Source organism: Rhincodon typus, chromosome 42, assembly GCF_021869965.1.
Source record: "Rhincodon typus isolate 14 chromosome 42, sRhiTyp1.1, whole genome shotgun sequence".
Classification (NCBI taxonomy): domain Eukaryota; kingdom Metazoa; phylum Chordata; class Chondrichthyes; order Orectolobiformes; family Rhincodontidae; genus Rhincodon; species Rhincodon typus.
Window position 1 is genome coordinate 2320271 of NC_063373.1, and position 6902 is coordinate 2327172.

At 40.4% G+C, this 6902-nt stretch overlaps 1 pseudogene; it reads left to right on the forward strand.

Annotated features, from left to right (window-relative positions):
- The first annotated feature begins 2273 nt into the window (after positions 1-2273).
- LOC125487474 lies at positions 2274-6562 on the forward strand (annotated as a pseudogene).
- The last annotated feature ends 340 nt before the right edge of the window (positions 6563-6902 follow it).

Consider the following 6902-nt stretch of genomic DNA (forward strand, 5'->3'; position numbering starts at 1 on the left):
CTTTATTTCAGATAGTATAAACGTTATAGTGAGATAAATTAAAAAAAAAATCTTTCACTGCAATGATCCTTGTTTAAAATATTGTTGATTTTGTTGGACTCCAACAGGCACAATTGACCGATCAAAAGAATATAGCTTTGAACACACACAGTCTTATTCCGAACTCCTCTGTGGAAAAAAAAGTGGGTGACCTCATTTTCTTTAATCGCTGAAAATCGTTCATGTCAGGCGCAATGCTGGTCTACATATTTTCTAAACAACCTTCAGATGTTGGATTTAATATCTTTAGCCAGGTGAGGTTTCCTGGCTTTCAGGTCCAGACACGACCATCCCACTGTTATAGCTTTCTCATTATTTTCTAAAATATCTTCCCAGAGTTATTACTCACATCTAAACTTGAACCCGGGCCTTCTGTCCTAATCGCGTTTTCCCCATCCATCGATCACATGTTCACCTTTGTTGTTATTTTTCTACATTCATAGAATGTGGGAGTCGCTAGTCGGACTGGTATTCATTGCCAATCATCTAATTGACCAGAGAGCAATTTAAAGTCGTCCACATGTGGGTCTGGAGTCACATGTCGACCAGATCAGGCAAGAAAGGCAGTTTCCTTCTCTAAATAACATGAGTGAAACAGGTATATTTTTCTGAGGAGCGGCAAAGGATTCATGGTATTCATTGCATCCCCCCACCCCCCCACCCCCGCCACATTGAAGATTTAATTGGATTCAAATTGTGTGATTTGAATTACTTACTTGGCTCGCTGGACTAACACTCCAGCGATAATACAACTCGGCAATCTCATTTCCTATTTCTCCGGATTGGGAAATGACCGTTAGCTGAAAGTCAATGATTTAAAATGTAACGTAATGACAATCAGACATAAATATCAAGAGTAATAAACTCTCAGTCTACACAGCTCCAAACTAAAATTTATGTGAAAGCCATTTTGTCATGTTTCCGCCTTGTTACGACCACCAATAAAACATGAACACATTCGTTTCTTGCATTGAAACCTTATTCAACTCAATACAACCGAGAAGATTACCTCACCAGTATCTAATGTGACGGGAGTGCCACAATCAAGAGGCATCTGGAGTCGAGTGAGGTCACAACAGCCCTGATATCCATACATGAATGAGTTCACAATGAGGTTGTTTCCTTCAATGAGTGAGCTCCCAAAGGGGCTGTACAGCTGCAGGAAGTGAGGTCACAGCTGACCTGTCCCTATGCAGTGTTTGAGGTCACAAAGGGCCAGGCATCCTGCAGTGAATGAGGCCACAATGAACCTGTGTCCATGCAGCATGTTCTTTGACAATGGGCATGGCCCCTGCGATGTCTTGGTAAGCAGATCACCGTGAAGAACGAGTTGAACAGAGTGGGGTTCGGTTTCGTTTTAGCAACTTGTTCTCATTCCATTTTAATTTACTGGCGGAGATGTACTCCGAAAGATTTTTGATCATTCTTGTCTTTATTTTAAGAGAGTCTGTCGTAGACTATGTTCATAAAGATACGTTTTAAATTAATTCTTCAACGTATGATATTGTGTTTTACATAATTGCAGAGACATAATTTTCATATAAAGGGCGGTACCGAAGACTACAGACTCCACATACTTGCTATTGTACAATCATGCTTGGATGGATATTGCTGACTGATTGATACTTTACTCCTCTGTATCCACAACTGGACTATGTTCACATCGATCAACGCAGTCTCTTGAGCTCACAGTCGTGGCTGAAGGGTGTCTGTGAATTTGGATTAGCAAAAGAGCAACCTAGACGCACGCTACATGCATTGACATCTGCAGAAACCGGTACACTATCCAATACAGAATTTAACCGAAGTAGTATAATTAGAGGAAAAGGAAGCTTCAGGACGACGTATAGAGCAGTTGCTGACAATTGTAATGAGTGCGGTTATCTCAGTATAAGCATTCTGAGTGTGGAAGTTATGGTAGTCTAATCCTGTGCTGTAAGGCGCAGCATAGATGAAATCTGAAAGCTGGGACAAGAACCTCTCTGAATCACCACAACTCAAAACTATTTCACACGTGTATTCGGAATTGACTGATATTAAATAATAATCCAGAACAGGAACGGGCTTCACTGACTGGCAGATGGCGACATTAATCCTGTGCTCAGTTTGATAATATTCCGAATGTTCACATGTTTGTACAAGCTATAAATAGCCCGAACAACACCTTGCTTTAAATTGCAAAGTCGCTACGAATTTTACGACACACTCTCTAAGTACACATTTGCAACGTGACAATGCCTTATTCTCGACTGTCGCTGACAATGAGAGTCGACGTTACGACAGCTTCTCTGCTGAAACGAACAGATCAACAGTTCGTCCCTGATCACTGGTACTGCTCATTGGATGCTATATTTTCTACATTTTCTACACAACTTTTACAGAGACCCTGTCACACAGTTTAGAGGAGGTGTGACCGGAATGCAAGCTCTCTGCATCCGGTTCAGAGATGGTGCCTGTGCGCGATAAGAACACTGACGCTGTGCCTTGTATTAATGAATCAGAGTACATTTAACTGCTCCAGTGGAAAATCTCAAAGGTGCGGTTTCTCCATTGGGGTAGCAGTCACTGATTTAGGTCAATGGGAACTCTCTGCACTATCAGCAGCATCTGCCAAGAGTATCGAGAGCAAGGGTACAATAAAATTCATTCTTCCATATGGCAGATGTACTCTCAGGATATTCAACTCATTTTCTTTTTTATTTATAATTACAAGACATATTCCTTGTTAAACATGCGGTGAAGATATTTCATATCTCTTCCTGCAACTCGCTGCATTGCAAGCAGCAATATAAAAATGAATCTCAGACAGTGAAAGCTCGAAATTCTCAAAGGAATCCGTTTCAATGGCATCAGGTTGCCACTGTGAAAGAATAATCTATGCTACGCTCTGAAATGGCAATGTTGATGTATTCTTCCTTACATGGAAGAGGACTGGCACAATAAAACCAAATTTCAAGTTCAGTATCAACTGCAGGAGATTCCCGTTTTCCACTTCACTCTATTTATCACTGCACTTTGCTGACTTGTTGAATCTTAGAATAAGGTAGATGTTACCTGATTGGATGTTGCTTTTTTGTCTCTGTCTAGAACATGCTGCCAGCAGAAACACGGATATCAATAACATCTTCCTTTCTCTTACTAAATTAGTCTTTCAGGTAAAACCAGTTTGTCTTCAATTATGTCTGTGTAAACATGTCGGGGTATACTTTTTACTTCTTAGCAGCACTGATGAAGAGTCATCTTGACATGAAACATTAGCTTCTATACGAATGCGTCTGACCTCTGTGATTTCCACCGTTCTATTTTTCGTTATGTTTTGCTTATTCGTCAACACTTCAGCTATATTATTTGGCAAATTCCAAAATTAAATTGTCGCATATATTCTATTTAATGAATTTGATAATTGAATTTTAATAATCTTTATTTATTCTATTTAAATTAATTCTTTTTATATTTATATTCTATTTTAAAACGTATCTGTCCAGAAGAATCACATTGGATTCATAATTCTTCAGGTATATTTTCTCTTCAGTCTTTAAAATAAAATTCCACGTTAAAGTACGGGTTTGTTACAACGCGCATTAGTACCGTCTTGACAGCGGAAAAGTAAAACATGTAAAAATACTTCGAGAGTGAGAAATGTCTGAGAACTAGCAGATACTCAGAGAGGAACGATGTTCGAAATCTGGCTATGATTGTGCTCCCTTTACGCCAACAAATTTCTGTATTATTCAGTACGGTTTGAAATGAGAAAACGAATCTAATTTTATGTCTCTGTAAACTCTGGGTGATTCTTCTGGACTGCTTTTAAAGTCAGTGATTGAAACTAACATAGGTGACAAGTATTGACACGCTGACAGCAACTTCAGTGAGACCTAAACAGAGTGCCTCAACAATGCGAACATTACGCTGACTTGGATACTTGTGCTAACGTTCTTTATTGACTGTACGATGAAAATCATTTTACAGGCTTGTGTAAGAACATTGGTAGCAAATGTTTCAGGTGAGCTGAAGCTCGCTAACGATAAAAGTGAGCGAGGTTTCAAGAGACTGTTCCAATGGTCACCGTTGTTACAAATGGATGGTTGTAAATGTGTGGCATTCAGAATAAGGGGACAGATGTTGCTTGACTAATTTGAATGAATTGTGTTTTCTGAAAAGTTGACGCAATATGTTTCATGGGGTAGCACAACTGATGTTGTTCACATGGACTTCAGTAAGTCATTTGCCATGGTCCTACATGGTAGACTGGTATAAAGAATTCGAGCCCATTTGACCCAAGGAGATTTAGAAAACTATGTAAAAAATGGCTTCTTATTAGCAGGCAAAGTGTGATGGGTAAAGGATAATTTCGTGATTGGAATCCTGGAAACTGCAGGGATGGGTGCAAGGGCACTTGCTGTATGTTATCCACACTGATACATTGAATGTCAGCGCAGAAGACATAAGTAATAAGTTTGCAGATGACACGAAACATTAGTTGTTGTCAGATAGGAGATGGTCTCAGGCGACAGATTGATATTGATCAACTGGGTAAAGCAATGGCAAATAGAATTTGATCCTGATCTGTGCAACGCAATGCATTAGGGGATCTCATAAGAGAAAGATTTGCAAAATGCGTGGTAGATCGCTCGGTACTACTGAAAAACAAAGGTACACTGTTGTACAGTTCAATAGATCACTGGCGATGTCAGTACAGGTAGACAGTTTAGTGAATGAGACAGACAGAAGACTTGCCTTCATGAACACGGGTGTACAATATAGATGCAAGGAAGTCCATGCTGCATCTTTATAAAACATTAGTTCAGCCACAAATGATATAATGTGTGCATTTATGTTCGCCATACTTTCACAAGGACGTGATTGCACTGGAGAGGGTGCAGGAAACTCATCAGAACTTTGCTTTGGATGAAAAGTGCCAGTACTGAGGGTAGACTGGATCAGCTGCGTTTGTTTTCCTTCGAGCAGAGCATCCTGCGTGGGATCTGATTGAGATATGCAAAAGTCTGACAAGAATGGGCAGATGGTGAGAATTTATTTCCCCGGGCAGAAATGTCAAAGGCCAGGATGCATGCATTTAAGTTGAGAAGGAAGTGGTTTTGACACCTGAGATTTTTTTTTAACCAGAGAGTCATAAAAATATGGAACAAGCAGTCTCAGAGAGTAATGTAGGCAGGTGCACTCTCAACATTTAAGCTGCATCCGTATAAGCACTGAAAACTGCTGGAATAGGAGGTTACAGACCAACTGCATGTAAATTAGATAAGTGTCGTTTTGCGTTTGTTGGTCAGCATTGACATGGTGTGCTGAAATGCTTCTTTCATGCTATATGACTCTCTGACTCTACATTTTAATGAAGATGAGCGCGTTTTGTAAAACACCTCAAACTCAAACAATGGCCAATGCTGTAAAATGTCTCTGATTCAGCCAAGAAAGTCGGTTTCTGGAGTCTAGAATTCTGAAAGGAAAAGAAGGCAAGATTTTCTGATGCACAAACGATTAACTGCAGCACATGCTTGCTTCTTTGGGAGTGAATATTAATTTTAGTAACAGATTCGATTGGGTAATGTCTGGCATTTGAATTCATCTAGTAAGATGCCTTTTTTATGACACAACCACCTTGGTGACATACATAACCTTATCCCATGACTGTCTAAGTGCATCACCTCCTACCTGGTGGTGACAGAGGTGACTAGTGTTCTTGTCATCATAATGGCTGTGATCCTCAACCGGATTGCTGGTATCTACTTTCCTGACAGTATCTTGTCCACAATGCATTCTTGTACACTCAGCACTGTGCTGGTGTATGCTGCTTGTGATGGCTCAGTCTGGCTGACAGTAGCCTTCACTATTGACCGTTTTGTGGCCATCAGCTATCAGAAGTTGAAGACCAGGTATGGCACCAAGTAAACTGCGTCGCTATTCATAGGAATTATCTGTGCCTCAAGGTGTGCCAAGAACACGCTTTTCTATTTCATCTACAAGCTACGGTACGTCTTGGTTGGGGTGCCCTGGTTCTGTGACATTAAGTTCAGCTATTAAAATTGGGCGGTCTAGCAGGCCTATAATTGTTTGGACCGCATCTTTACACCCTTTTTTTTTTGCTTTCCTCCTTATTATGTTGATTAATGCCCTGACTGTAAGACACAATCTAGTGGCTAGAAGAGCCTGCAAAAGACTCCGTGCCACTGAGAATCGACAAGGCCCGGAGATGGCCAATCGCAAGAAGTCCATTGTTTTGCTGTTTGCCATCTCTCTCAGCCTCGTCTTACTGTGGATGACCTAAGTCGGACATTTCCTTTATGTGCAGTTTACAGGTGAGGCCTGCTTCACTGTCCTGGATTTAATAGATCCACAGTACATCCTTCAAGAGACGAAAAACATGCTCCAACTGCTCATTTCCCGCACTAAAATCTTCATCTACGCATTAGCACAGACCAAGTTTATAGATGAAATGAAGAACACACTGATGCAACCTTTCAGCATCCTCGCTCTTTGCTTTATAAAAATGAAAGAGCAGTAAACGTGTTCATCTGTCCACTTATTCTCACCAGACATATAATTCCGTCTGCCACATCTCCCAACATAGTTTAACTCCAATAGAATCAGAAAGTATTTTTGTCATGTCGCAGATATACAGCCATATCAGCCCAGTATTTCAATGGTGAATGTCCCTGGTTTCCGAGAATGAAGGATTTCAGCTATATCTTGCTTGCTGTTGTACTCATGTGACAAACTAAATTTCACGCTGAGTTCGCTGTATGAGTCTGAACGCTGCTGAACTTCAGTGTTGCAAATGAATTCGTGGTCCCATAAATACTGCCCCTTTGTTTCCTCCAATATTTCATGGGACACAAATTCCA